Source organism: Canis lupus, chromosome 13 (assembly GCF_003254725.2).
Source record: "Canis lupus dingo isolate Sandy chromosome 13, ASM325472v2, whole genome shotgun sequence".
Classification (NCBI taxonomy): Eukaryota; Metazoa; Chordata; class Mammalia; order Carnivora; family Canidae; genus Canis; species Canis lupus.
Genome location: NC_064255.1, coordinates 42,146,478 through 42,171,740, shown reverse-complemented (window position 1 = coordinate 42,171,740; position 25,263 = coordinate 42,146,478). Strand labels below are relative to the sequence as shown.

At 38.6% G+C, this 25,263-nt stretch overlaps 1 long non-coding RNA gene and 1 pseudogene across 1 annotated transcript in view; both read right to left on the bottom strand.

The window, feature by feature from the left end:
- LOC118352423 (uncharacterized) overlaps window positions 1–24,622 on the bottom strand; it is a 37,214-nt gene extending 12,592 nt beyond the window's left edge. Inside the window, exons 1-2 of the long non-coding RNA XR_004809650.2 lie at window positions 24,206–24,622; window positions 21,771–23,588 (exon numbers count right to left, since the gene is read on the bottom strand). This is a non-coding gene — a long non-coding RNA (uncharacterized LOC118352423). The remainder of the gene's footprint in view (window positions 1–21,770; window positions 23,589–24,205) is intronic.
- Window positions 3,881–3,981, bottom strand: LOC112652377 (U6 spliceosomal RNA; annotated as a pseudogene).
- Window positions 24,623–25,263: the final 641 nt, after the last annotated feature.

The following is a 25,263-nucleotide window of genomic DNA, read 5'->3' as shown; positions in this document are numbered from 1 at the left end:
CCTTTCCAGCATCCCCCACCACAGTGGCACAGTAGTTGCGGTTCATTAAACCTACATTGTCACATCATTATCACTCAAAGTCCATAGTTTACAGTAGGGTTCACTATTGGTATCATACATTCAAAAGGTTTTGACAAATGCATAAATTGTCATTATATTCACTATTATACTATCACTCAGGATAGTTTCACTGCCCCCCAAAAATCCTGTGTTCCACTTATTCATCCCTCCCTACCCCCAAACGTTAGTAACAACTGACTTTTTACTGTCTCTATAGTTTTTTCTTTTGCATAATGGCGAAGATTTAGAATCAACCAGAATTCAGCCTTTTTGGATTGGTTTCATTCACTTGGTAATATGCATTTAACTTTCCTCTATATTGTTTCATGATGTGATAGCTCATTTTTTTAGTGATAAATAATATTTCATTGATTGGACGTGCCATAGTTTATTTACCCATTCACCCACTGAAGGACATCTTGGGTGCTTTCGGTTTGCACAATTATGAAAATAGCTGCTATAATCATCCACATGCAGGTTGATGTTTGGACATAGTTTTCAGTTCCTTTGAGGAGATACCAAGGAGCAGGACTGCTGAATTTTATGAGTATGTTTAATTTGGTAATAAACCATCAAAGTCTCTGCCAAAATGGTAATGCCATTGTGTATTTTCACCAGCAATGAATGAGAGTTTTTATAGCTCCATAATCTTACTTATATTTGGTGTTGTTAGAGTTCCAAATTTAGGCCATTCTAATAGGTGTGAAGTGGTACATAATTGTTATATTAATTTGCATCTCTTTGATGAAATATGATATGGAACATCCTTCTATATGCTTTTTGCAATCTATATACCTTCTTCCTGAAATGTTTAAGATTTTTGCCTATTCTTTTTTTATTTGGGCTATAAATTCTCTTATTGTAGAATTTTAAGAAATCTTTGTATATTCTGGGTAACAGTCTTTTGTCAAATGTACCTTTTGCAAATATTTTCTCCCTACTCATGTTTTTTTTTTCATTCTCTTGACAGTATCTTTTGCAGAGAAGACATTACTAATTTTTAATGAAGTCCAGCTTATCAGTTATTCCTTTCATAGATTATGCCTTTGATTTTTCACCTAAAAAGTCGTCATCATTCCCAAAAGTAGAACAAATAATCCTAAAAACTTTATGGAACCACAAAAGACCCAGAATAGCCAAAGCAATCTTGAGAAAGAAAAATAAATCTGTAGCTATTACAATTCCAGATTTCAAGATACACTACAAAGCCATACTAATCAAAACAGTATGGTACTGGCAAAAAAAGAAAAAAACACCAACCAGACATATAGATTAATGAAACAGAATAGAAAGCCTAAAAATAAACCGACACGTATATGGTCAATTGCTCTATGACAAAGAAGGAAAGCATATACAATGGGAAAGACAGTCTCTTCAATAAATGGTGCTGGAAAAACTGGACAGCTATATACAAAAGAATGAAACTAAATCATTTTCTAATACCAGATAGAAAAATCAACTCAAAATGGATTAAAGATTTAAATATGAGGTCTGAAACCATAAAAATCCTGGAAGAAAGCATAGGCAATGATTTCTGTGACAGTGGCTACAGCAACATTTTTCTATGTATGTCTCCTAAGGCAATGCAAATAAAAGTGAAAATAAACTATTGGGACTATATAAAAAGTATCTGCACAGCAAAGGAAACCATCAGCATCATAAAAACCCAATCTACTGAATGGAGAAGATATTCGCGAATGATATATCCAGTAAGGGGTTACTATCCAAATATATAAAGAACTTCTACAATTAAACACCAAATAACCCCACAAATAATCTGACTAAAATATTGGCAGAGGACCTGAAGAGGCATTTTTCCAAATAAGACATAGAGAACAAGGGGTAGTAAAGGGGAGGTGGGCGGGGGGATGGGGTGACTGGGTGATAGGCACTGAGGGGGGCACTTGATGGGATGAGCACTGGGTGTTATACTGTATGTTGGCAAATCAAACTCCAATAAAAAATATACAGAAAAAAAAAGGCTAGACTAGAACACAGTAATAAAAAAGACATAGAGACGGCTAACAGATATGAAAAGATGCTCAACATCACTAATCATCAGGGAAATGCAAATCAAACCATAATGGGATATCACCTCACACCTATTAGAACAGTTAAAATCCAAAGACAAGAAATAGTAAGTGTTGACAAGGATATGGAGAAAAAGGAACCTTTATGCACTGTTAGTGGGATTGAAAATTCATGCAGTCACTGTGAAAAACAGAATGGAAGTTCCTCAAAAAATTAAAAATAGAAGTACCATTACCATATGGTCCAATAGTTCCACTACTGGGTATTCAGTCAAAAAAATGAAAAAAATAATTCAAAACGATACATATATCCCTTTGCTTATTACAACATTATTTACAATAGCCAGGATACAGAAACAACCAAAATATCCATAAACTGATGAATAGATGATGGAATTCATATATGTAATGGAATATTACACAGCCTAAGAAAGGCTGAGACCACTTGCTTTTTGGCAACATAAATAAACCCAGAAGGCATTACGCTAAGTGAAATAAGTCAGACTGAGAAAGACAAATACCACATTCATTTGTGGAATCTAAAAGAACAAATGAAAAAACAAAAAGCAGAATCAGAGAACTGAGGGTGGCTAGAGGAGAGGTGGGTGGGGTAATGGAGAAAATAGGTGAAGGGGAGTGATGGAAAAAAATAGGGTAATGGAAAAAATAGGTGAAGAGGAGTGAGAGATACAGACTTCCAGTTATGGAATGAATAGATCATGTCAAAAAAAGGCACAGCATTGGGAATATAGGCAGTGACATCATAGTAGTGCCATACAGTGACAGAAGGTGGCTACACTAGTGGTGAAAAGAGCATAACACATAGAGAAGTTAAATCACTATGTTCTACACCTGAAACTAATGTAACATTGGGTATAACCATACTCAAATAAAAAAAATGTTTAAATAAATAAATTAAATAAATAAAAATCATCCCCAAACCCAAAGCCATCTGGATTTTCTCCTGTTATTTTCTAGGAATTTTATAGCTTTGCATTTTTAGGTCTATGATTCATTTGTGTATGTGTGTGTGTGAATCTAGTTTTTTTTTTCTTTCTAGTTTTTATTTAAATTTTAGTTAAACATATAGTATAATATTAGTTTCAAGAGTAGAATTTAGTGATTCATCACTTACACAGAACACTCCATGCTCATCACAGGTGCCCTTCTTAATATGCATCACTCATTTAACCCATCCTCCTGCCCACCATCCTCCAGCAACCCTTTGTTCTCCATGGTTAAGAGTCTCTTATGGTATGCCTCCTTCTCTCTTTTACTGTTCTGTTTTCCCTAGGTCCATCTGTCTAGTTTCTTAAATTCCACATATGAGTAATATCAAATGGTATTTGTCTTTCTCTGATTTATTTTGCTTAGCATAATACACTCTAGCTCCATTCACATCATTGCAAATGGCAACACTTCATTCTTTTTGATGGCTGAGTAATATTCTATTGTGTGTGTGTGTACTATCTCTGCTTTATCCCTTCATCGATCAATGGACATCTGGGCTCTCTCCGTAATTTGGCCATTGTTGATAATGATGCTATAAACACTGGGGTGCAGGTGCCACTTTGAATCAGAATTTTTTTATCCTTTGGATAAATAACTCGTAGTGTAATCCCTGGGTTGTAGGGATTACAGGTCCCTACATGAGCTGTATGCAGCTCTATTTCTAACTTCTTGGGGAGCCTCCATACTGGTTTCCAGAGCGGCTGCACCAGTTTACCTTCCTACCAACAGTGTAAGAGGGCTCCCCTTTCTCCACCTCCTCACCAACATCTGTTGTTTCCAAAAATGTGCAATGCTTCACAAATTTGCATGTCATTCTTGCACAGAAGCCATGTTAATCATCTCTATATCTTTCCAGTTTTAGTATATTCTGACAAAGTGACCACTATGATTCATTTTGAGCTAATTTTTGTGAAGTGCGTAAGGTCTGTGTTCAGATTCATTTTTTTGCATATGAATGTCCCATTTTTTCAACGCCACTTGTTGCAGAAATGATCTTTGCTCCATTGTGCTGCTTTGGCTTTTTGACACATGTCAGTTGACTCTATTTATGTGGTTATATTTTGGGCCTCTCCATTCTATTCCAGTGATCTATCTAGTCGTTTACCAACATCATACTCCCCTAATTATTGTAAATGTTAAGTAAGATTGGGTAATGCCATTCCTCCAATATTGTTTTCCTCAGACACAAAGAAGAATGAAGTAAGTAGTCTAAGACGGACCCAACCTATTGCAAATATATGCACATGAATTCTGAAATTAATCATAAAAAAGCAACTGATGTGATAAAAAGTCATGCTTAAAAAGAAAATGGTCTTTGCTTTTTAGGATACATGTGCTACTAACATGATTAGGCCCAAATGTGAATTGAAGTAATGATTTTAACCTTATGTAGAAGCAATATAAACATGCATTTTACATATTTTAATATTGATGAAACCCAAATATACATCTGGTGCCAGAAGAAATGCTCCAAGTATAGGTGTAAAATATGAATTTTCTATGTTTGCTAATTTATTAATTCATAGAATTTATATGCTAATCCATCTGGCAACTGAATCCATTTCTTTGTTTTAGTGTTATCACATGTTTGCTTTTTAATTAAATATGAATGTTTAATGTGGCTTAGTATGTCTCCAAAATTCTTAAATTCTGAAGCACCATCAAAATAAAATTGTCAAGCATTTAGATATTGCCACGTGGACACATGGTAATATGATCAAAACTTGCAAAAATGGCCAAGCATCTCAGAATTAGAACTTTACAAATATAGAAGTTTGGAAAAATTCAGTTTAATGAAAAGACCTACAGATAATAGCTAAACAAGAAATATATAATACCTGTGTTTTTCATCATACGTCAAATTTAACCATTGGTTTTAAAAAGCCCTGCATCATTATAATGTCACGAACAAACAAAAGTAATATCAAGTCTTTAAGATGTGAATATATGGAAAGCATAGACTCATACTGGATGACTGAATCTGTGAACTTCTGTCTAGACGATCACTCCCCTGTACAACACTAGCAACGCCATGGCCATTATTTTGTGATCATCATTACTAATATCATTATGCCTTTCATCTTTATTCTAAACCACAACTGCACCACCCTCAGGTTATCCCTGAGCCTCTGAATTCACTCCCTATGACATTATGGAGGATAAGAACACACTCTGGACCCACACAAATCTATATCTTTATTTTTCTCCATATTACCTAAAAGCATCTAAACAGAATATATTTTATTTATTTTTAAAGTTACAGTTTCCACTCAGTAGAATATAATAAACTCAATAGAAGCAAAGTTTCGGTTGGTACTGTCCATTGCTATATCCTAGCAGGACAGACGATAATCTATAATAGGTGCTCAGTAAGAATGTGTTAAATATATAAATCCTAAGAAAAATATATTTACACAAATTAATGATGATCATTACACCTTTAACTTATCCCCCACCAAAAAAAAAAAAAAATAGTAAATCCTGAAATATGCCTTTTAGTTCAGGCAAGATACCATACACTAGGTGGCTTATATACAACAGATATGGAGGCTAGGAAGCACAAGACCGAAGCGCTAGCACATTCTGTTTCTGGTGAGAGCTCACATTCTGGTTCACAGTGCCTTCCTGCTGTGTTGCCACATGGTATAAGGAGTTAAGGGAGGGATCTCTGGGTGGCGCAGCGGTTTGGCGCCTGCCTTTGGCCCAGGGCGCGATCCTGGAGACCCGGGATCGAATCCCACGTCGGGCTCCCGGTGCATGGAGCCTGCTTCTCCCTCTGCCTGTGTCTCTGCCTCTCTCTCTCTCTCTCTCTCTCTCTCTCTCTCTCTGTGTGACTGTCATAAATAAATAAAAAAGAAAAAAAAAGAAATATAAACATTAAAAAAAAAGATTAAGGGAGCTTTGTGGGACTATATATATATATATATATATATAGGTTCTAGTCATCTCCTACCTTCTAAAACCATCAACTTGGGGATGAGATTTTAGTATATGAATTTTGAGGGAACATAGGCCATAGCAGTATCTTACAAATGATCAGATTAAGCCACATTAAAAAGAGAAAAAAATAGTTAAAAAAAAAAAAACATGTATTTTCAAAGTCACATTAAACCACCCAGAGGAAAAAATAAATAAATAAAATCTATAAATTAACCTTATGTGTTAGATAAATCCCCTGGGCAGCAGATACTAAGGTGGAGTTAGAAATACAGATTTATCGAGGGATAATGCCTATGAATGTCCAATGGCAGAGAGAGAAAGAATGGTAACAAAAGCCTTCAGACTGTAATGCAGGTCCTATATCTCTGAAAGAAGAGGGATGAGAGATGGAAATATTGGGTAAATAGAGCCTCACAACAAAGTACAACTTTACAGTGGAGTCCTGAACTGACCACAACAGTAAATTCTTGTACCTCCATGGTGCTTAGTCATTGATGAGGACTTTCTAGAAGGTCAAGGCTGGCAAACTGAACTACAGCCTAAAGGCACGGCTGGAGACTGTGGGCCGGTTTCACAATGCACAGCTGGTTCTCTTTTTACCAGTCCTCTGAAAGGCACACTTCATTGGCAGCCAAGTAATACGAACCTACATCGAACAGCTACAATTTTGGATGGAAGATGGGCAATAATTTTCTTCTTCTAGGGCAAGGTAACATAATAAGCCTTGCATGGCCACACTACCAACAGATATATATCAAAGGACCATATGGAAACATAGAAATGAGAAACAAATTCTAGGGCCTAGAAATCCTACCATATGTAGAAATCACATGTACTGAACCAAAGCCGGGTATTATCCAACACACACATTCGCAAAAAGATTAAAAGGACTAAGCCTGGAAGCTCTATTAATAGAATAATTCAAATGGTCTGTACTTGAACTGTCCTTGAGGTAAAATTTAAAAAGAATTTTTTTTTCCCTGATTCCTTTATCTATGTTTATTTCTGTGTAATCATTATTGTTGGGGAGGGGAGAGTTAGTCTCCAAGTCATCCTGAAAAAAATATATATAGATTTTCCAGAACATGATCAAGATAGTTAGGCAAGGGGGCATAGAAATGTGGCCTTCTGTAATGGTACAGAACAGGAGCTACCACGTGGGAACTAACAAAGGTAGAAACAGTAGTGACTATGGATGATTTTCCACTTGGGCCATATCCCTACAGGTATTATTACATGAAATGTACTACTACTGTGGTGAGTAATTAATATAAAAATCAGCTAATATAGCAGACTAGTATACAATTATAGCTCTGTCCAACTGTCAGGTTAAAACATAGCGTGTTAGATTTTTTTTTTTTTTTTTTTTTTTGCTGCAGTATCAAATGAACACAAATTTAGTGGCATAAAACATCACAAATTTATTATTTCACATATTTTGTAGGTCAGAAGTTAGGATAAGCTAGGGTTTCGTAAAACTGAAATCAAGGTGTTGACAGGGCCACCTGCCTAATGGAGGCTCTGGTTGTTGGCTTTCGAGTTGTTGGCTGATTCCATTTGCTTGTTATTGTAGAATTGAGGTCCCTACTTTCTCACTGGCTATCATTCTCACTGCCTTTGCTCCTAGATGTTGTCTGCATTCTTTGTCATTCCATGTTGCCCCTCCAACAACGGTGCATCAAGCCCCTCTTGTGCTTTAAATATCACTGGCTTCTTCTGCTCCCTCCTCTAACTTCACTCACTTTAGAAGGTTCTCCACCATTAGGGCCTATGTGGTTAGATTGGACCCAGTGGGATAATCTGAGATAATCTCCCTACTTTCAGGCCCATAATCTTAATGACAACTGTAAAATACTTTGCCATATAACATACTCATAAATTTTACAGATTTTGGTCTGGATGTCTTTATGGGTCCTTTCTGATGACATATAGTGAAATTTCTAACTCTACTTTTAAAAACAAAAAGAAATTCCAAATTACTCAAATCAAACTTGAATATATGTATAATATCTGCATATGTATATACACATATATGAATATAAGTGCATGTGAACATGTATTTCCCTCAAATGTCTAAATCATTAATGGCAAGATACATTTTTCCATCTATTTCCAAAATGCTTCAACCCTACATTCCATTTAAATGTGTAGAAAAGAATCAAATCAAAACATAGTCTAAGAATCCAAACATTTTTGAATATATGATTTTAATTTAGAAAAATCATCAAAGCAATCTCATTAACAAAATATTGAGGGACGCTCATGACATCTACATTTAATTTTGTCCTGTTCCTCAACATGGGCAGTAATTCTCCCTTTTTCTATTGAAAAATACATGAGCTGTTTCTGAATTATGGTTACATTTTACTGCTTGAATTCAGGGAAACAATATTGTTTTAAAATAGGCTTATTACCCTGCATTTCCCTGTGGGATATTTTGGGAAAAAGTGAAAATGATTTTAGCTACTATAGCACTGCCTACATCAAAATGGAATTATAATTATGTTGGAGGTAGGAAACTACTCAAGGTACCTGCAGAGCACAGATAAAGTGGTTCATTGGCCATCCATTTCTCAAGCTGTTTAGCTTAATCTGAAGAGTATGTATAATGCATATTAATCCAAATAGCCCTGAACTCCAGCCATTTAGAGAAAGTACATCTGAATCTTCTTTAAAAATAGGTTTAGTAATACAATTTTTTTTCCTGGTTCTAATAATTATACTGGGTATTTTAAAACCTATCAAGAAGCCCATATTGTTATTCTAAAATACTTATCCAGAATTTTCACCCTTCTGAGATTACCCAACAATAAAGGGATTCATGATGATCTGCATGTGTACCATGTCAGAAGATGTTCAAAATATCACATCATAGCTAAAAATATGTAAACTCCTAGTTGGCATAATTATAGCAGCAAGATAGCTCAAATTTAGTGGAAAATTCCCAAAGTATGAAATAGTACATCTTTCTTTTTTAAAAAAATGTCAAAAGTGAAAGCATAACTTGCCCATTCCTACAAAAACATTTATGGTCTATATATTAAACGTACACATATACTCTAAGATAGCATGACATTATTCCATGTAGGTCTGTTCATTTGCTCTGTTAATTTCACATCATATATGTTGGTTGACAGTAGCTTGTGGCTTGGAACACAAATAACAATCTGGCAAGCAAATTTGGTGCCAAAAAACATTTATAAATCAATCCTAGCTCTAATTCATTGATGTTCACAGGTTGGCAATATCTTTTTCATAAATAATTCTGCTAATTATTCCTATGCATTTAAGGTATAATATCTATGAAAGTTACATAATGACCAACATCACTTTTAATAATTAAAATTAATATTTCTTGAATTAAGCCATATAATTAAAATAAAGTCAGTATTAAATTATATTTTATTTGGAAGATAAGTATACATTTATCTGGAAGGTAAATCTATGTAAAAACAAAAAAAACAAAGGAGTTACCTGTAAATCTCATATACCATTATTATTTACGTTCAAAGTATGATTAAGTGATTTGAGTTAGAGAAGGGAGAAATATATTTTCTTACATCAGCCTTGAAAATAATATTCAAAATTATAGAAAATGTTTGTATAACTCAAAAAATATCCATACATCCTGCCAATCCATACAAATGATACCTTTGGCTAAGATAAGCATTCTTATTTCCTAATTAGGGATCTTACATTAGGAAGAAAACAAAATACATTGTTTTTTTAATAAATATATCTGACATTAATGAATGAATGGGAATTGCAAACAGCTAAGTATTCAAAGCAAATCAAGGGAAATTATTTCTTTTTTTCATTTGACTTGAGGCAATACTCTTATTAAAATCATCTTATTACTTTCAGTTCCTGCTCTTAAACTTTTTTTTCTTGGCTGGTATAAATTTTCACCCAGAAAATTAATAAAACACAAAAATGTAACGCTTAATCTACGTTCTTTATTCTCTCTTCTTAAGTTAAAAAAAAATTACCTAGAGCAATCTTATTTTATTCAATCAAGTTTAAAAAGAGGAAATTTCTGTAATAATCTGCGTTTTTTAATGTTCTTGTTTTTTTAATGTGTTTTTTGTAAGTTTTAACTTAAATCTTATTTTTTTTTTGTAATCTAAATTAACTGGAACAAAACAAAAAGTCCCAGAAAGACAGAGTTACATATAAATTAACTAAGCATCTGCTCTGATGTGCAATTTCTACTATCGCACTTCTCAAATAACGTGAAGGAAATCTCTATTAAGTAGTGATAATTTTTATAGCTTGAATTCTATGCTATAGAATTTTTTCAATGTATAATTTGAAACTTATTTAAAATTTTTGAGTAACAGTGAATGGGCTCCCTATATCTCCAGCTACAAGGTAAGATTCTAATGTAAAATTAAATGCTATTAACTCTATTTATAGGGTACTCACCACTTAAAATTTAATTGATTTAGATTTCTAGATGTTCTCAATGGATTTTGTTCAAGGACAAAATTCTAAGTGATAAAATTTTGTGGACAAAATGGAAGGGCTTAAATATCAGAAAACCACTAAACAAATCAGTAATAATTGTATGGAAGATATTATTTTTCCAGTAGGTTTCACAGTTTCTATTAACAGTGACAACACTTTCTCTGTTCATCTGGCCATCCTTCAATACTGTCACTTAAGTTTTAGGTTTCAGTCCTGATCTCTTTATATTAGATGCCATGGAGTAAGTGTTTAAAGATTGATTGATTGATTGATTGATTTTTATTTGAGAGAGTGAGAGAGAGAGAGAGAGTGCATACAAGCAGGAGGGGCAGCGGGGAGAGGGAGAGAGAATCCCAAGCAGCAGGTTGCCCACTGAGCACAGAGTCCAATGTGGGGGCTTGATCTCAGGACCCTGAAATCAGGACCTGAGCCAAAACCAAGAGTTGGATGCTTAACCAAATCTGCCACCCAAGAACTCCTTGTGGAGTAGGTTTTTAAATTCATTTTTAAACTCTGGCCTATTACTATTAATAAGGTAATTACAACTCCTAACTCTGGGAAACGAATTAGGGGTGGTTGAAGGGGAGGAGGGGGTGGTGGGAGTGACTGGGTGGCGGACACTGAAGGGGGCACTTGACAGGATGAGCACTGGGTGTTATTCTGTATGTTGGCAAATTGAACACCAATAAAAAATATATTATTAAAAAACAAAAGAAAAAGAAGACGTTATGCTGAGGGAAACCAGAAAAAAAAAAAAAGTTAATTCCAAACCACACAAATCCTTGGTAGATATCTACATAACATCAGACACAGTTAGTTGAGACAAAAAAATATACTTTGAATACTTATTAATATTTAGCACTGGTGGAATATTTCAATACATCATTATCTAGGACACACCACCAGAAATAGTTGCCCTAGAACCACCAATGATCAGTGAACATAGTGATAGTGAACATAGCACAGCCATGAAAATGGTAAATTTTAATACTATTCTTTCTATTTGTTCTCTAGATACGATCTCTAAATATAGTAGCATGCATAACGAATATTATCTTTCCTGTACTTTTTAGTACCTGAAAGGTTATGTCCAAAATTATTCTGATTACTTTTTCTAAATATTTATATAATTGGAAGTGTTTCATATGATTTTCTAATTTTAAATGTCTGTGATTTTGGCATATGGTTATATCTTTCAATTACTAAACATTTTTAAAATTAGATCTGCATCAATATTAGAAAATATTTGGTTTAAAGCTTAGTGTATAATTCATAATTGTGGTCCCCTTTTACAGGTGCACCATTAGCCTATCCTCATATAATTTTACATCTGTGATATGTAGGCATAGTGATGTGTACATTATATACTTGTGATATACAAATATAAAGATATTTGATATAAGGATTTAACTCACATGGTTATAAAGACTGAAAAGTTTCAAGACCTGCTGTTATAAGCTGCAGATCCAAGATAGTGAAAAGGACAGGTCCAGTTCAAAGGCCTGAGAGCCAGGAGAGCCAAAGCTATATATTCTAGTCTGTATATGAGTCCAAAGTCAGGAAAAGACCAACATAAATGCATAAAGACAGGCAGAGAGTAAATTATTCTTTACATTTTTCTTCTATTCTGGCCTTCATTAGATTGGATGAGGCCCACCCACATTGAGGAGACCAATCTGCTTTATTTAGTCTAATTATTCAAATATTAATTTCATCCAGACACACGAAGAATAATGTTTAACTAAATATCTGGACACCCTGTGGTCCAGTCAAGTTGACATAAAATTAATCATCATGCTTGTTTTCATGAAAATTGGAAAATGATTTAACTATGTGGCCAGGAGCATGGAGGAAGCAAAATTAAAATATTGCAATCAAGGATATCTGGGGAAGAAGTGTGTAATTGAAACAATAAGAATTGGCATAAAATGTGAGGATCTTTGTCTCTCGTATTAATGTTCACCACAGAGCATCCTCTAAGATATGATCGAAAAACCCAAGACAACAAACTGGAAATTACTACAAAAAGAGGAAATTCTTAAAGGCAGTATAAAAGGCAATATAAGGTCTATTAATATTGGAAATCAGTGTTCATTTCTACTGGGTAGAAGCAAATGAAAACTCCATTAAAATAGCAACAAGTTGCATATGGAAGTCCTTTTGGAACTTTGTTTTTCTTTACTTCCTCCAACCCTAAAGTATGTAATCAGTTTTTCCTCACAATCCCAGAGCAGCCGCTCTTTCTGTCCTGTCCCCATGATTTAATAAAACCACCTTTTTGCACCCCCCGCCAGATAGCAACAAGTTGAAATATCTAGGGATAAACCACTCCCCCCAAACATAAAAGGTTTTTAAAGTAAAATTTTAAAGTATTCCTAAAGGACTCAAAATAATTAAAAAACTTAAAATTTACTATATTTTTGGATATTATTATATGTACTCATTGGTACCGGTACTTCAGCTGTTATGACATCTTAATCCATCTCATGGCTTCATCATGAGTGTAAAGTTCTGACATTTTGATTGTCCTAGTGACTTACTCTGATCACTAATCTCTCTGCCCCTCTCCAGAGTTTGAGAGGAACATATTCTGGGTAGATATCAGCTCAAGGAGAATAAGCATTTTTTTTTTTTTTATGAGAGACCATGGGCCTTCAAGAAAGATTAAGTCCCAGAACACCCTAATATCATTAAAGTACCAACAATTAAGTCCAAGAAGAAAGACATTTTTCAAAACTGTGGTTTTTGGTACAGAATTGGATGTCCTCAGAAACATACAATCCAACAAAATTTCAGACAGGGCTATATGAGCAAAACAATGTCAATCTAGACCCCCAAAAATGCCTAGAAAAACTGAACCCCAAAATTTCAACAAGCAGGAGGTAGGCTGGCAATGCTGGCAGTCACCAAAAAGGGTGTGTGTTCAAAAGTTTTCCTCAGAAATGGCCACGTAAGATGATAGAAATAGAAGATCTTTTTCATTATGTGAAGTAAAAACCTTGGGAAGAAATGGATACAGGAAACAATATGAGTAATTAAAATTAAATGCCTACTCAAGCAATATCCAGTACCCAAGAGTTTCAGTATCTGCCCAGTGTTTTATTTTTTTTTCTGCCCAGTGTTTTAAAATCAATATAGACTAATGACTGTTATGAATCTTTGTTCCTTTTTAAAACGGGAGTGTGTACTGTGTGTGTATTCTTCCCCTGTACATCGATTTCATAAATAGCATGTATTGTACAGATAATTTTTTATTCCATAGGGCTATGGAATAAGAGAACTGCATTCAGATTTGATGTAAATCACAATAATTTACCTTTCAATCCTGATGCCATGATTGTGTAAGAAATATGACTGTCCTGGAATGGAGAGGAGTATGTTTTACATGTGGGAAGGACATGAATAACTAATTGAAAGAAAGAGGGTAGACTGTGGCATACTGCATGTTTGATCCCATATTCAATTATTCCTGCATACACACCACTGCCATCGCCTCAAAGTGGTCATAATGTACTTACCCATCCTTTGCTTTTAGCTTGAATATGATTTGCTTTGACTAATGTCATATATGTGGAAGCGACAGTGTCCTAGTCCTTAAGGCCACAAAGTGGTTTTGCGTTTCCACTTACTTTACCATAGTTCATGCCACTGCCCATGAATAGAACACATCACACTCTGTCTTTGTCCATTTAAGCTGCTGTAACAGATTGGATGGCTTATGAATAAACAGAAACTTATTTCTTGCAGTTTTGGAAGCTGGAAATCCAAGATGAAGCTACTAGCAGATTCAGGGCCCGGGGAGGACTGTCTTACTATTTCACAGATGGCCATCTTCTCTCTGTAACCTCACATGGTGTAGGGGAAAGGGGACTCTTTGGGCCGCTTTTATAAGGGCACTAATCTCATTCATCAAGACTCCCCACTTATGGCTTAATCATATCCCAAAGTCCCCACTTCTTTTTTTGAGGGATGGAAAAAGATATTTATTTATTACATTTTATTTTTTTAAGTTTTTATTTAAATTCCAGTTAGTTAACGTGCAATGTAGTATTAGTTTCAGGTGTACAATATGGTGATTCAACTCTTCCATACAACATCCAGTGCTCATCACAGCAAGTGCACTCCTTAATTTCCATCACCTCTTTATCCTTCACCCACCTTTCCTCTGGTAGTTATCAATTTATTCTCTATAAATAAGGGTCTTTTTCTTGGTCTGCCTCTTTTTTTTCCTCCTTGCTTCTTAGTTTCATTTCTTAAATTCCATATGAGTGAAAACATATGTGTCTTTCTCTGACTTATTTCATGGGACATAATACTCTCTAGCTCCATTAATGTCATTGCAAATGGCAAGATTTCATTTTTTAAGACTAATATTCCGATATATATATATATATATATATAAACACACATACACTTTATCCATCCATCAGTTGATGGACACTTGGGATGTTTTCATAATCTGGCTATTGTAGATAACGCTGCTGTAAACATCAGGGTGCATGCATTCCTTTGAATTAGTATTTTTGTATCCTTTGGGTGAATACTTAGTAGTGAAATCACTGGATCATAGGGTAGCTCTATTTTAAAATTTTTGAGGAACCTCCATACTGTTTTCCACAGTGGCTGCACTAGTTTGTACTCCTACCAAACAGTGCAAGAGGGCTTCCCCTTTCTCTATATCCTTGCCAACACCTTTTTTTTTCTTGTGTTTCTAATTTTTGCCATTCTAACAGATGTGAGGTGATATCTCATTATCATTTCAGGTTATATTTCCCTGAGAATCAGATATTTTCAGCATCTTTTCATGTGTCTGTTGGTGATCTGGGTGTGTTCTTTGGAAAAATGTCTATTAGTGTCTTCTGCCTGTTTTTAATTGGATTATTCATGTTTGGGGTGTTAAGTTTTATAAGTTCTTTAAATATTTTGGATAATAACCCGTTATCAGATATACCACTTGCAAATATCTCCCCCCATTCTGCAGGTTGCCATTAGTTTTGTTGATTTTTTTTCCTTAAATGTGCAGAAGCTTTTTATTTTGATGAAGTCCCAATAGTTTATTTTTACTTTTGTTTCCCTTGCCTCAGGAGGTGTATCTAGTAAAAAGCTACTACGGCCAATGTCAAAGACATCACTGCCTATATTCTGTTCTAGGATTTTTATGGTTTCCTGTGTTTTGAGTTGATTTTTGTGTATGGTGTATAAAGTGGTCCAGCTTCATTCTTTTGCAGGTTGCTGTCCAGTCTTCCCAACACCATTTGTTGAAGAGACCATCTTTTTCATATTATTTTTTCCTGCTTTGTTGAAGATTAATTGACCATATAGCTATGAGTTCATTTCTGAGTTTTCTATTCTCTTCCATTGAAGAGAATATGTCTATTCTCTTGAATAGAGAGATATCTGTCTGTTTTGGTACTAGTACCATTCTGTTTTGAGCACTACAGCTTTGTAATCTATCTTGAAGTCTGGAACTAGAATTCCTCCAGCTTTGCCTTTCTTTTTCAGGATTGCTTCGGCTATTCAGGATCTTTTGTGGTTCTCTACAAATTTTAGGATTGTTTGTTCTAGCTCTGTGAAAAATGCTGGTGGTATTTCAATAGGGATTGCATTAAATGTGTAGGTTGCTTTGGGGAGTACAGACATTTTAACAAAATTTCTCCTACCAATCCATGAGCATGCTTCATACCCTCACCTTGAGAGTCTGGATTTCAACATGTGAATTTTATAGGGACAGAAACATTCAGGTTATAGCACCCAGATAATACTGTTATCGAAGGAGAATGAGAAAAGTCTCCCCAAGCACCCCATAATTGACTTTAAGGAGATGTGTAGTGCCACACCGGGACAACCCAATCTAGAATCACTGAACAAGAGTCTTTCAGATTCAAGAGTATATCTAGTATTTGTTTTAACAACTGAGAATAGAGGAGAATTGACATGTAGCATTTCTGTGTCAACCTTCCAGGCAAAGACAGAGTATCATAAAGATTCAGCTCCTCCTCATAAATTTTCTGAAAGGAATGTAATCCTTAAAAAAAAAAAAATCAACTTTTAGAAAATGGGAGTTAAAAAAAAACAAACCATGCTAACATTCACATGGGGGAAAAATGAGTAAACAACTATCTTGGAGAGTTTTTCAAAAGAAAAACGAAACAGGTGGACTAGCCCATAATACATCTAAATTTAATTAAACCAGAAATTAAAAGTGTGAAATTACCAAATAGGAGACTGATCAGTGGGCCACAATAAAAAAAATATAGAGATGAATGAAAATATATACAGAAATTCAAGATATAATTAAGGCAACACCTCAAATCAGTAGAGCAATTATTAAAAAAAAAAAAAAAAAAATGGGACACCTGAGAGGCCCAGTCAGCTGAGTGTCTGACTCTTGATTTTGGCTTAGGTCATGAATTCAGGGTCGTTAGATTGAGCCCTTGCTTTCAGTTCTTTACTGTGCCCACCTTATTTGTGATGTGTTATTCTCTTAAAATACCAATGGGTTGTAGTCACTAATGTTTTATTTTAGTAGTGTGGTACTGGTAATTATCATTTTTGTATATTTGTCAGTTTTTGTTATAAATTATATCCTAGATTTACATAAAAATAGTATAAAACTTTCCTTCTTTCTCTATTTTCAAGAATTTGAATAGAAATAGAATTATGTGTTTCATTAGGTTTTGATAGAATTCAATTATTCAAACATGTGAGTCTGGCACTTTTGGGGCAGAGTTTCCTTGATTCCATTTCTTAACCGCTTCATTCAAATATCTTAGTTGTTTATTACTATTGGTAAGTTGTGATTTCTGTATACTGTGCTACTATTCTTAGTACCTATTTTCTATTTCCCTTACTTCTTACATGAAGGCCAAATATGTCATTGGCTTTTTGAAAAATCCTTGACTAATAAACCTATGCTCAACCCCGAGGATAGGAGATGATAAATAAAAACATTTATTGAGATGACCATTTATACAAGCACTCTTTAGCCTCTTCCCCTCTTCTATTTTTAAGAATGCATAGAATGCAAGCAAATCCATTTGGTTGAAGAACTAATGCCATGAACTCATCTTCTGTCTGGCTTTTTATTGATTCCACACTTACGCAGGTAAGATGAATATATTTTTGCCTTGTTATGAATGGGGTATGGAAGTCTTCTACTGTTGTTTTATACTTGTCTATCTTTCCCTTCAGATATTCAAATATTTGCTATATATATATGATCTAGATAGATAGATGTATCTATCTATCTAGATCTATATAGATACCTATATATAAAGAGATCACATATATAGAGATTATATATATAGAGAGATTATATATAGAGAGATCATATATATATATGATCTATTTTGAGTACATAATTATGATTGTTACGTCCTCTTGATGAATTGACTCCATTATCATTATATTATAAAAGGAACTTTGTGATTTGTGGCAGCTTTGAGTTAAAGTCAATTTTGTCTTATATGAGTATAGTTACCACTGCTTTCTTTTAGTTTCCACTTGCATAGAATATCTTCTTCCATTCCTTTACTTTCAGCCTATGTTACATTAAAGCTAAAATAAGCCTCTTGTAGGCAATATAATTGGGTCTTGCTTTTTATCCACCCAGCCAAAGTATGGCTTCTGACTGGAGAAGTCAACCCGTGTGCATTTTAGTGATTATTGATAAGTAAGGACTTATTGTTTTCCAGTTTGTCATTTTATTGTTCATTTCTTCCCTTTTGCTGGCCTTTTTTGTGAACTGATGAATTTCCATGGTGGTATGCTTTGATTCTTTTCTCTTTCTTTTATGAATTGGCTGTAGGTTTTTACTTTAAGCTTACCCTGAGGCTTATGTAAGACATAATAATTTTATGTTAACAACTCAACTTTGATTGCATACAAAAACTTTCTCCTTTTACTCTCCCCTTTCTCCCCTTTATGGTTTGGATTTTCACAACTTATCTCTTTTTATTTTGTGTATTCATTAACAAATTCTAGTAACTACACTTGTTTTTAATAATTTTGTCCTTTAACCTTTATACTACATTTAAGTGGTTAACATGTCACTACATTACAGTTTAGAGTACACTGAATTTGGCTCTATACTTAATCTTTACCAGTATGTTGTGTACTTTCAGATGTTTTTATGTTGCTAGTTTGCAACCTTTCACTTCAGAATGAAGAACTTCTTTCTGTAATTCTTTTGAGAGGTCTGTAGTACAGATGAAATTCCTCACCTTCTGTTTGTCTTTATCATTCTTTGCTTTCTTAAGCTCAACCTTGCCAGATGTAATACTGGTCAGCAGTTTTATTTTGTGTTTTTCTTTCACACTTTGAATACATTATCCCATTTTCTCCTGGTCTGTAAAATCTCTGCTGAGAAATTGCTGATTAGCCTTATGTAGATTACTTTCTAAGCTACATGTTTTTTTCTCTTGCACTATTAAGATTCTTCATCTTCAATATTTGATAGTTGTATTACAGTGTTTCTTGGAAAAGATTTAAGTCAAGTTCATTTGGGGACCTGAGAGCTTTATGAAATTGAACATCCAAATCTCTTCCCAGATTTGGGAAGTTCTTAGCCATTATTTCTTCAAATGAGCTTTCTACCCTATTTTCTCTCTTCTTCTGGGATTTTAGTAATTCACAGATTGTTTCTTTTGGTGGTATCCTATAGATCATGTTTCTTCACTTTTTTTTCATTATTTCTTTTTATTTTCCTCTAATTTCAAAGGTCCTATCTTCCATTCACATATTGTTTCTTTTGTTTGATCCATTCTACTCTTAATGTTTTTATTGCATTTCTCAGTTCATTCCCTGTATTCTTCAGGTATAGAAATCTGGTGGTTCCTTTACAATTTCTATCTCTGCTGAACTTCTCTTTTGTTTGTGTAGTATGTTTTGTGATTTTGTTGTGTCTTTCTATGTTTTCTTGAAGCACACTAAACTTCCTTAAAAAATCTTAGGGATCTTTTACTATCATGCTGCTCTCTGCCCATCTCCTTCTGTTTTCCTCTCTCATCCTCCAGTGGCAGTGGTGGGGAAGCAGCCATGCTGCTTCAATAAATGATGTCCCAGCTTGGGCACAGGACTCTAAGTTAGCCTCTGCCCTCAAGAAGGCGGCTGGAAAAAAAAAAAAAATCAAAAAAAAAAAAAAAAAAAAAGAAGGCAGCTGGGACCTCTGTCTGTCCAGAACCAGCAATCCCTGCCATGGATCCTGAGAGGAGGAAGAGAACACTTTTCCTGCTTACCCACATCCTATTGTCCTCTACCTTTATCTTACTGCTGCTATAGTTGAGTTATGGCAGCGCTTTCTCTGCTCTCTCTGCTCCAACGTGGAGTAGGTTCCAGCACTGTCTTTCAGCAGGCATGGTTCTCACTGCTATCCAGAAATTCTAATTCTCCCTCCCTGGCTGGTAAAGCAAGAGCCAGAGAGCTGTGGAGGCCCAAACCACAGCAATGTCAAAGCCACCTCCAGGCATCCCCACCCTAGGAGGCTACTTGCAAAATGAAGAGTAGTGTCTGGGGACTGGGCAGGCCTCATTGATCCAGACCTAGAGAGGACAGCAGGACAGCAGAAGCTGTGGAGTGGGCTGGGGGCAGAAATAACAGAACAGAAGATGGCCAGTAAATGCAAAAGCAGTGAGGCCCTGAATATGGTGCCCCAGTGCTACTCCCTCAGCCAGAATAAAGAGTCTGTTTTTCATGAGCAGAACTCGATCACTGATGTGCAATTGGGACAGGTGACCCTGAAAAACCCCATCCTACCATGGGGAAGCTGCTGGTGCCACTTCCAAGAAAACAGACTTATATGTTGAAACCATGAGATTCCTACTAGACATAATGCTTCAGGGTTTCAATGACATGGTGTCCGCCTACGGTTAGATGAGCACTAGCAAGACTGACACCAAATAGGGGACCTAGGTGAGCCTGAACTGTGAAGAATCATCCACATATCATTTTTATTTCAAAGCCATATTCCTGAGTGAACAAAGATCATGTGAAGCCCCCAAATGAAATATCTTCATTATCCACGATAGGGTTCCCTCAATGTAATGTGTCAGGTAATAAAGTAAATGGTCCCTTAAGGTTTCAGACAGGTGATATTTACTTAATAAAATAAGGATTCCAATAGAAAGAAAAGAGGACATTTGCCTTCTACCAAGAAATAATTGCCCATTGCACGCGGTTGGGTCCTCCAGGCCTTTCCCTTTGAGCGCAGTGGGGGGGGAGGGTGTGGGGATGAGAGTGTGTGCGCATGTGTGACAGGTTGGGAAGGGCTCCTCAGCTGGTCTCTGGTCATCCCTGAGGGGGCACCGTCGCTCCTGTCCCCTGGTGCATTCTCAGTGGACATATCTTATTTTAACCCATATCTTATTCCTAGAACCAATATACCTGGCTCATGCCTCTTACATAGAAATCTACCAGAAGTTTCAAGACCTATTCTCCCAGGAGCCTGGCAAGAGGCCAGAGCTGGAGAAGAACCCTGAGATAGGCATCTTTACTTCCATCACCAAAAACATCAAGGAAATCTAGAATGCCATATACCCAGGGAGCCAGACCCAGGTGGTGGGCAGTACACATATGAATGAGGTCAGCTCCCACTCCCATGTCATCTTCATCATCACCACGGAGTTTGCATGACTCTGATGGTCAGGACCAATCCATATGGGCAATATCAAACTGGTAGCCCAGCTGGCAATGAGATGCAGAACAAAGCAGGCCCCAAGATAGCTTAAGAGACAGCCATACAGTCCACAAGTAGTGGGAGTGGTGGTGGTGGAGAGAACCCTAAAGAAGTCTCCAAAATCAACATCTTACATCTGTCCTGGCAACATAACCACCGGTAAGCAACAGGAGCACCCATATCACTCACCAGGACTCCAAGCTCATCTAGCTGATCCAGACTCTTTGGAAAGAAATGCCAAGCCCATCATGGTGGACACACTATGGCTACTATGGGAGCCTCTCTGCCCCAAATTTTACCAATCAAACAAAAGATATCTAGAAAGAGCCCCAAGTATATCCCAAGGACACACTGCTACAGGAATTCCAGGAGGAGACTACCCACCTGATGGCCCAGCTGGAGAAAAAGGGGATGCTGACAAAGTGACTCTGGGGGAAGAACAGCAGCAAAAATAAGGCTGTATCAGCCCGAGCAGAGCACCATGAATGACCAGGGATTAAACCTGGGTGACCAAAGAGGAGGACGACAACAGTAACCACCCACTCCAGTCTATCCTGGAGTCAGACTTAGATAAGAACATGGAAAATTACCTGCAGAGGCAGGAGTGGCTGGAGGAGGAGAAGGTGTCCATCAGGGATGTCTGCATCTGGGTGAATGAGGAGAAGCAGAAGCTGCTGGCAGAGGAGAAGATGCTAGAAGATCCACAGCAGGAACGAAAGGCTACAGAGCTGCTCAGAGCCAAGTACAAGGCCAGGGAGAGCAAGCTACTCACTGAGAACAAGTACATCATGGATCTCACCAACAGTTCCAACAGCACCTGAAGAGTCAGGAGATTACTGAGCAGAAATGCCATGAGCAGGAAATGCAGCAGGAGATGATCCTCTGGGATGATGAGACCAAGGAGCTCTAGGACACCCCCGTGCTCCATCCCTGCAGCAGATGGTGGAAATCATAACCGGAAACAAGAAGCTCTACATCAAACCGCAGGTGAGGGTAGAGATCCGGGACCAGCACGATGAGCACATCTGCACATGGCATGGTCTGGAGGAGGCACAGAAGGAGCACATCCAGGAGCTGAAACCCAAGGACCTTAGAGAACTTCATCCCCCTTAAGAAGAAGGGCATGACTATGAACTGGCTTTTCCAGGCTGTGAGGAGGAGCAGTGGGAGGATTACCACTTAGGCCAGTTGGAGTCAATAACAGCCAAATGGAAAACTGGCCAGTGTCTGCAGTGGCCATACAAGAAGCCTATCAGCCGACATGGTCAGGTTGCCATAGCAACAGGGGCCCACCCACACACAGTACTGAAAACATAATGCTTTTGGAGTTGGACGTGTCCTTAACCGGCTGTTTGACATGGAATTTTCCCATGACAAGAACAAGACCTCCATGCACCACACATGGAGAAATGTATGCATTTGGACCGCTTTCTGAAAAAACCTTCCGTATCTAAAATCTGCAAGTCCCGATCTTGGTGCCAGAGCCCTCGGCACCACCACCAGCAGCCTCGAAGTCCTCTCTAAACAGTACCCTCCTTGCCCCATCATAGTGCTAGGTCAGCCATGGCAACCACAGGCTCCTGGGGTGGGACAGCCAACCCTGGATTATTCCATCACTCCATGGGTGTGCGTCCGCGCGTGTGCATATCCCTGAGATGGTTAGAATCTGATATGGAGATGCCTCTGGCTGCTTTTTAGTCCCCTTTATTTAACAAATGTTATTTATTCATGGGATCAGTTGGCATGGAAGAGATGTTCTCTTTTGAGCTCTCTGGGCCTAACATGGTCGCTGCATGGCCTCCTTCTCTCTTGACTTGAACCTCCATCCCCAAGTCAGACCTCAGGCTCCTTCCTGTCAGCCACCCCCACAAGGGAAGGTGGCCAGCTCCTGGAAAGAAGGGCTTTTTCGGCCCGTATCACCCCATAATCTCCATCTCTTACTATGCTGATAGTAAGAGAACTGTCTGGAACTTGGAAAATGCTAAGCATCCACCGAGGACAAGAGATATCCTGACAGTATTGGGCCTAAGCTCCCAGTGGAGAGATCCTCCCCTCCACTTTCTGGGCCTCAAACAGCCTTTTTCCGCTTCTTAGTTTCCTTTTCAAGGATTTAAATAATGACCTCACCCACCCAACCCATGCTCTTCAGCTCTGGCAAGAACTCCTGGCTTTCCAAACTCTGTTTCCTGCCCACCTTCCCAACCAGTGGCTGCCTCCTGAGAATCTGTAGTAAATGTAACAGAAATTGAGACAAGACAACACGGATAGGTATTAAGGGAAGTCCCTCCTTCCAGTCCCTTTATTTCTGTTCCCCTGAGAGGTAACTTTGGTCAACAAGTGATCAAGCCAACTCCTCCATTCTCTGAGATGCTGCTCCTTCTTGCTTTGATCATTTTCCCAGAAGCTGCCTGGATCATAGTTCAGAGTGGGAGGGAAGGAGGTCATTCTACCTCTGGCTAAATAAAGGTATTAAAATCTGTTGCACCCCCTGCCCCCGATTCAGCACAGAGACAGAGAGCCAGACACAATCTGCCAACTTTGCCTTATTATCCACTTGCAAATCACATTAGGTAATATTTTATTGAAAACTGGCCATTGGGCAGCCCAGGTGGCTCAGCAGCTTAGCGCTGCCTTCAGCCCAGGGCCTGATCCTGGAGACCCAGGATTGAGTCCTGCATTGGGCTCCCTGCATGGAGCCTGCTTCTCCCTCTGCCTGTGTCTCTGCCTCTCTCTCTCTCTCTGTGTCTCTCATGAATAAATAAATAAAATCTTAAAAAAAAAGAAAACTGGCCCTTTCTTCAGCATTGTGCAAACTATCTATAGGGAAGCACCCCACCCTCACATCACATGTCTCTAGGTATATCAAGTGGTAGGTAAATTTCTAGGACCAAAAAGGGAGGTGGGGGTAGCAGAGAATACAGCTGGATCTGGAGGCGGGAGTGGGGGTGCAGGTGTGCTCTTGGGCTGGGGATGCAGGTTCAGGCCTGATGCTGTGAGGGTGGGTGTTGACCTCGAGAAGGCCTACCTGGCGCCACATCCCACTGGTATAACAGTGAAAGGACCCCGTGCACCTTCTTTGGGGACACTGAGTAGCAGGCATCTCTGGGATGCGCACTGGCCACTGGCAGGCGGGGGGCGGGGGGCAGGCAGGTGCAGAGTGGGCCTGTCACCGTGGACCTCGGATGGCCAAATGGTATGTCCAACCCGGGCTGGCCGCTCGGCTTCCAGTTCCCCTACAGTCTCCTTCCTGGAGGCAGAGAGAGAGAGACAGGCACCGCGGCAGGAGCAGGTGTGCAGCCCGACCCCGCGGGGCACACCGTGTCGGGAGAGAAGCACCCGGCGGGAGGAGGTGGCAGGTGGAGGCAGCAGGTGGCGGGAGGCGGGAGGCAGGTGGCAGGCGGCAGGTGGCAGGTAGCAGGAAGCAGGAGGCAGGTGGAGGCGGCAGGTGGAGGAGGCAGGTGGCGGGCGGCAGGTGGCACGTGGCAGGAAACGGGAGGCAGGTGGCACGTGGTGGGCGGCGGGAGGCAGGTGGCGGGCGGAGGCAGGTGGCGGGTGGCAGGTGGAAGAGGCAGATGGCGGGCGGGCGGCAGGTGGCACGTGGCACGTGGCAGGTGGCGGGCGGCGGGCGGCGGGCGGCGGGCGGCGGGCGGCACGCACATGCTCAGGGGGTCTGGACCAAGGCTGGAGTCCGAGGCGGGGGGTATCCCCGAAGTGCGCGTGCGCGGGCTGCTGCTCCTGTGAGCTCGCGAGAACTCCGACCGCGTGCGAGCTGCGGCGCGGGGTCTCTAACCGGGAGCGCTTGCAGGTGCACCCGCTGCTCTCTCCGCGCGGGGGTGGGGCGGGGCTGGTCCACGAGGGTGCAGCTGGGGAGCCGGCGGCTGGAGGCACCCCGCTTCCATCCAGGCGCCCTGCCCGCGCGCCCCCGCCCCCGCACTTGCAGGCTGGGGGCCTCCAGGGTCCAGGCCACGGCAGGGGGGCGGGGGTTGGGGGAGTGTGGGGGCCACGTGGTGTCGGCCACTGGCGCAGCAGAACCGAGCTGGGCCTCCAGATACAAACTGCGTTAGCCCTACGATGCTGCGGGCA